The 7,338-nt window shown below is 37.2% G+C and overlaps 1 pseudogene; it reads left to right on the top strand.

Moving 5' to 3' along the window:
* The first annotated feature begins 1,236 nt into the window (after positions 1–1,236).
* Positions 1,237–1,337, top strand: LOC126029242 (uncharacterized; annotated as a pseudogene).
* The last annotated feature ends 6,001 nt before the right edge of the window (positions 1,338–7,338 follow it).

Genomic DNA, 7,338 nt, shown 5'->3' with positions numbered 1-7,338 from the left:
AGGAAGAGAGAAATAACTCATCACCTACAAAAGACATGATTATGGGCCAATTTTTTTTTATCAGAAATCATGTAGGCCAGAAACAAATGAGATGACACTTTTAAAATTCTAGAAGAAAATAAAACTGCTAACCAATAATTCTACATCTGGTAAAGCTATCTTTCACAAATAATTGGGAAATTATAATACTACTATTAAACAAAAACTGAATCTTCCTCTAGTAGATCTACCTTACAATATATATTCTAGAGAGCTATTCAGACTAAAATGAAAGCACTCTAGACAGTTAACTTTAAACCAGACAAAAACAATAAATAGTGGACATGGATAAATACAAATAGTTCTATTGCATTCTGGATTTGTAACTTATATTACTTTCTTTATGTGATTTAAATGACAAAGGCATAAAACAATCATTGCAAATCCCAGCTAATGAGCAGATAAGTGTATGAAGATGCAATTTGTGGCATTATCATCAAAAAAATGAAGAGCATCAAACTGGTGAGGATGTGGAACAAAAGGAACTTTTATTCATTGCTGCTGGGAATGCAAAGTGGTAAAGTCACTTTTGAACACATTTTGGCAATTTCTTAGAAAGCTAAAAGCATACTCACTGCACTGACTTGAAAACAAATATCCATATAAAAACCTATGTGATGTTTATAGCAACATTAGTCTTCGACTCGCAGATGAGAGCAAGTAATAATGTCCCTCAATCTGTAAATTGTTCACCAATATGTAATACCTTTTTAAAGTGAATAAGCTGTGAGAAATCCATATAATATAATAGTATTCATTATGAAAATAAAATTAACTATTGAGTCACAATATACATAAATAAATTTTAAGCAATATTCTAAAAGAATTCTCTGAATGAGCTAATACTGTATAAATAAATCTAATGCAAAATATTCTGTAAAAGTCAAAACTAAAGAGATAGTCCGAAGATTATTGGTGAAGGGGTATGAGTGAATGGAGAGGGCTAATTACATATTTTTTGAGTGTGTTTGGGCAGTGCTACACTCAATATTGCCTGTAATTCTTGGTCAGTGCTGAAGGTCCCTTTCACTAATGTTCAAGGGACCATGTGGCAGCAGGCTCACACTCATAATTCCCATAAACAGAGCTTGCATTCCAGCCATTGACTCCATCTCCTCAGTCCAATCCTCAACACCACTTGGATCACCGATTATCCTCAACGGTGACCGAAAAACCAATAACAAATATCAAAAAAGGGTGCTCGCTTCGGCATTACATATACAATTGAAACAATACAGAGATTAGCATGGCCCCTGCGTAAAGATGACACGCAAATTCATAAAGTGCTCCATACTTAAAAAAAATATTCAAAAGGGAACTTTACATAAGGGAAACACTGAAAACTGTTTAAGCTAGTTGGCCAAAGAGATCATCCGTTGTGATAAGTCATTTTCAGAGAATGTGCTCTGTCTGGATAGGATGTCTGGAAAGGGCAGCTTTCTTGTGCTCTTTCTTCCCCACACACACACAACCCCAATTTAAGAATAAAAAAAAATTCTTAATTAAGGAACATTTTAGAAAGCCCTTGAACAGTATTTCTTAAAGCTATTAAGAACACAAAAACTAAAGGGAATTCTGACAAACTGCCATAGCCCAAATGATCATACAAAATAAAATGCTGCTAAGGTGACCTTATCAACTCTGGGACACAGAAAAAACAGTAGGTGAAAACTAAGAAAATCTGAACAAAATAGAGAGTTTAATTAGTAATAAATATCAACATTGTTAAGTCAGTGTCACAAATGTAGCTAATAATGTAAGACGTTCATATTAAGAGAAAGTAGGTTTCCAGGTATATGGAAACTCAATGCTATCCACAAATTTTCAATATATTTTACAATGTTCTAAGTTTAAAAGTGTATTAAAAATTAACAATAAAATATGTATTTCTCAAGTATTTTATATTTACACACATTTGTTATATATACTTAAATTTTCTTCTTTTAATGATTTAAAAGGTAAGTATTTCTTGTTATTAGTAATCTTTCATTTAAAATTACAATAATCATAATAATCATATGCACAGAAACCATGTCTTGCTCAATCTCTATTATTGTGCTCTAAAACTATATAACATATGTATGCATAAATCATCTCCAAGATAGTAGAGTATCTCTTAAGGTTCAAAATTTTGTAAAACCTACATTTCCTTTTTATTATTTTTAACAATGAGTTCCAGGCATGTGCTTATTTCAAAGGCAGAATGAGAAACAATAACATATGCTGAACACAAACAATACTTATTACGCCTACCACTGGCCAGTGGATATTGTTAGGTAAAATACAGATTATAGTTCAGAGACGGTGGAGTGGGGGCTGGGTTCTGCATTTCCACAAACTCCCAGGTAAAGAAGCTTCTGCAGCTGAACTAGAGATGGCACTTGGAATCACCAGACTGTAAGAGTATCAGCTCTACTGTCATCTTTGTCATTTCTCTCTCACATGGCCTTCAAAAATTCCACATCACATTGAGAGCACACATGCCTCCCCAACTATCTTGTCCCATTTTCCTCTCTTCAAAGTATGTACATTGTATGTGCATTAGATCATGATAGCTGAACAGCTCTCTGTGACTAGGCAACACCTACTATAAGAAAGCTTTTCTCTTCTTTCTCATTCTCTTTCCTCGTCCTTCTTCTTTTGTTCCCTCTCTCTCACTCACTTGAAAACTCTGTAAAGCCTCCTGCGTGATACATGGCATCTTCTGCAAAAAGTGTCTCAATCACAAAAATGGCAGCATTAGCAAATAAGACATGCATGAAATGGCCGCAGCACCATTAAGGTTCTGACAGTTGCCAGAAGTCAGACCGTTTAATCCTCATTAGGGCTGAGATCATTAACGGAAGGAGTTAGGAGACATAAGTGGCAATAAAACCTGAGCCTTGTTTTCAAGGAAATTGACATTCTTAGTGGAACTGGGCAGGGTATGGGTCGTTAGGAATGGTGGAATCATCATTAAGCAAGAGCAAGTCAATCACAATGAAGACGGCAGGCGAAACTTATGTTTTCCCAGAAACGGATGCTCTCAGCAGCATGCTCCCATCAGGGGCCCACGACAACACTAGATCCAAAATAAACAGGCTTGTTGGAGTTTGCATTTTTGTCCCTGGGATGTGATCGTCAAATTGTCAAGTAACATGATATCCACGAGATATAAATTCTACTGCAGACAGATACAGCTTAACTTCACAATATGAACACCATGTTTTAGTTGGTTATTTAATGAAGTAAAAGCTATTCAAATATAGTATAATTTTTATATCTTCATGAGGTTTTGCTGGCACTAAAATTGGATGAATAGATGAATGAATGGTTGAATGGACAACCATGAGTGGGTAACTAGATAGGTGGACAAACAGATAAATATATTAAGTGAAAAGTAAGTGAATATAAAATGAACATAAAAATTTTACAGACCCAATCACCTGGGAGTTGATGAATAATATGATAACATTTTTTGGGGGACACACCCAATGACGCTCAGGAGTTACTTCTGAATATGCTCTCACAAATCGCTCCAAGCTTGGGGGGCTATATGGGACCCCGAGAGATCGAACCGTGGTCCATCTTAGGTCAGCCGCATCACCAAATGCACTACTGCAGCGCCATCTCTCCAGCCCCATATAATAACATTTTTAACATGTTAAAAACTTAAAGTAAATCAAGATTCTAACTATGACATAGAAAGATATCAAAGCTAAGAGGAAGGGTGTTTATCAAACTAAACATTGGGATATGGGAAACTGGGAAAAGGAATAATGGCAAAAAACTAGAGCGAGAAATTTCAAAAGCACAAAGCTCATATTATTTGTGAATTGTCCCTCATCAAGGAAAATTCTAGACTAACAATAGTCTTAAATATGCTGACTTAATTAGTGAGCAGACTACTACAGAATGCTAAGACTCTAAGTGTATAAGAATTACTTGTAGCCAGAGAGATAGCACAGTGAGAGGGCATTTACCTTGCACACAGAAGGATAGTAGTTCAAATCCTGGCAACCAATATGGTCCCTGTGCCTGCCAGGAATAACCACTGAGAGTTGCCAGGTGTGACACCCCCCTAAAAAAAAGAATTACTTGCATAGAATAATTGAAGGCTCATTTTACAAAAAACAAAAATACAATCTTGAATTTGTTTGTATGTTTGGTTGAGTCCTAGAACTGTCATTTTACTAGTGAGTTCTTACTTAGAAACCCCAATATAATCTTTACAAGTTATGTACTATAGATCCAAGTAATTTATCTTCATTCAATAGTTTATGATTACAAATCTATAGTTTGTTCTCATTGTGAAGTTTGGTCTTGTTAAGAGAAACAGTCTAAAGCCAAATGGGTTGGTACTTTTGACTTATTATTTTATATTCTAAGAACTATACTATTTTGACAAAAGGACTGTCCAGCCCTTGAGTTGGATTTTTGTTAGGGGGACTGGGTTTTTATTAGGGGGGCTATCTTCCACACCCAATCTGGCTGAGCTGATGCCCTCAGGTAGGGAGGCTTACTTATTTACAGCTGTATAGCATCCATTATCAATTAGAGATTTATGTGTTCCTGATGTATCTCTTACCTTGTTTTACAACAGATTTAATGACCATTATAATGTAACTCAATAATAAAAAGAACTTACATTAGAATTAGAGGTATGTTTGAAACCCAACTATGAAGAACTTTGTAAATCACAATGGTTTCAATAAAGTATTAAAAATAGAAGTAGACAGACAATGAAACATGACGAATGCACGTGTATATAAATGAAGCCACACATGATACCAAGATATTCATTCCAAATTCTGCCCAAGCACTGAGGCTCCAGTGTAACCCCAGCACCCAAGCATTGTCAGTTTAGGTGATCATCTCTGAATTCTGACTTCATCATGCCTTTGCCTTTCCTGCTTTATCCTCTTCTTCTCTCCCTTTCTATTTCAAACAACATACTCTATTCCCTGCCCCAGCAACATGCCTCTACTTCATAAGCACAGTATCTTCTGGAGTGTTTGTAAGAGCTTTGATGTATGGAATTTGTTATCTTGGTTGTTGAGTCAGTAGATGGTCAGGGATGTAGCATGACAATCTGCCTTTCCTGTACATTTCCAGATGAGTGTGGTGCTGTGGTCTAAGGAACACACTTTGAAGACCCTCTCCTCCTGATCTTTTTCCTTCCAACATGCAATCTTCACAGAAGAGAAGTCACTCCTTCACCTTTCAGGGCCATACAGATCTAACTTCTCCACTCTTTGGATCCATTTACTAGAACTCTCGCCTGAGCTTCTAACTTCCTGTATGAGGCTCTTTACCCAGTTTCTCAAATGAATTGTCCTCTTTCTGCTACAGCCATCAGTCTCATTATCAACAGTGCACACGGCTTCTGCCCTGCTCTCATATCCAACACCCTACTTGTCCAGTTAACCCAAATTAAGTTTTTTAGCCACAGGGGGAGCTTTAGTTTAGCTGAGGTTCCTATTGCTTGCCTCTACAACACTACCCTCAAGTATAAACTATCTGTTCATGAGTGTGACATGTGGATTTTATCTTTTTCTTTTAACTCTAAACGTGAAAGTTAAAGCCACATTTGTTTTAGCACTTCAATCCTTAGTTCTTAATTCAATTCATTGAATCAAGTAAAGCCATTTGGTTTTAAAGGAACAAGAGTCTTGACACTTTTTAAAGATAATAACCTCACATTTACCTCTAACTCTCCAAACACAATGGGGAGCCACATTAGTTATCCAATTTATCCTTCATTTTACCCATAAATACAAGTAGATTAAATATTCAGAGTTACTTTAGTGATTTCTTATTTTAAAATATGGTACAAGAGGCATGTGATCCAAACATCCTTACTATCTACTATTCACGAAACCTGCCAAAGTCAACCATGAGATGCTGGCTCCTGCCTTTCTTTCACTCAGTTCCAAGAGTCAGGAGATAATTTCCAGAACACATCATGGTGGCAGAAAGGGGAAGGACTGTGATGGTCTGCAGATCTACTACTGATGGATGAGTGTCTGCCTCATGCCAGAGTTGATTCAAAGTCCTCAGAGGAACAGCTGAACTTTATATATTCCAGGCCATAGTCCAAGATCATCTTTCCTGTCCGCCAAATCTTTGGACAACCCTGGACATCACCACCGTGTTTTAGATTTTTATTCCAAAGCAAGTCACTGCAGGGGGATGTTGGTGAAAGAGTGAAATCTAATACTTCCTAAGCCAGCCTAGATGAAAGTCTAAACCTTCGATGAGCTTCTGGGCTTCCTAGAATAGCCAGGGTTTCATCTATGATATTTTCAATACCCAGGTGCTGCTTTCCCTGAGCTGAATGTCTAAACATCTCAGTCTGTACATTTGTTTCAGAAAACAGCAATGCAGGCAGAGGTTCATGGCAGGTGGGCTGACCATAGGTCACAAGAACCTGGATTCAAATTGGCTGTCCTGGACAGCAAGAAGAGGCCCTTGAGTTGATTATGTAAACCTTTTATAGTAACTAGCCCTTAGCTGGAACTGTTTAATGTGTTTTTATAATTTAAGTCAGGGATAAACAAGATAATGTGTAAAGTGTATAGCTTCTGAAGCAGAATAATAAGATGCTGTATTCCATGACTCAGATTATAAGCACCTATTATATGAAGAGTCCAATACTTGATGTAGTACCAAAGATTTGTATCCCATGAATTTTTATTTGTAAAGCAAAGCAGCTTTGAGACCAAGCTAAGCCTTATTCCTAGCCTTTGTCCTCATTCCTTCAAGTGTCCTAAAAAAAAAAAACCCAGTGGACTCTTTTAAAACATTAAAATGGGAAGAAGAAAAAGTGATTCCTGAGGGATCAGTGAATGGCAGAACCTTAAAAAAATTGGGCTTTCCACTTAGTCAGGAGGTCTTAGTAAGGAGGTGGCAGGGCTGGCCCTGGGGCCACCTTAGCGGCTTCTGTTCATAGCAAGGGTGGTCATGCACACCTTATAATGCTGGTATTAACCTGCTTGCACAGCTGCCAGATCCCCTCCCCAGTGACTTCTGCACAAACTTTAAAGTTTGTCAGCTCATTTTTCACTTGCCGCACCTAACTCTAGAAATGGAAAATGGTCTTGGGCTGCCCCCAACTCTGACTAGCATGGAGCATTTTAAAACAGAATCTTCCTGGTTAAACTCTGCTTGAATCTCCAACTCAAATAGCTGAGCATCTAGCCGGAGACATATTTGTTAACGCAACTTTGCTCCTGTGAAAGTAAAAGCATGTACAAAGATGCAGAGACCCTTCAAATACTAGGAAGTATTGGACAGTCAGTGCAGCTGAACTTCAGGAGT

Source organism: Suncus etruscus, chromosome 14 (assembly GCF_024139225.1).
Source record: "Suncus etruscus isolate mSunEtr1 chromosome 14, mSunEtr1.pri.cur, whole genome shotgun sequence".
Lineage (NCBI taxonomy): Eukaryota > Metazoa > Chordata > Mammalia > Eulipotyphla > Soricidae > Suncus > Suncus etruscus.
This window is presented reverse-complemented; position numbering and strand designations above follow the sequence as displayed.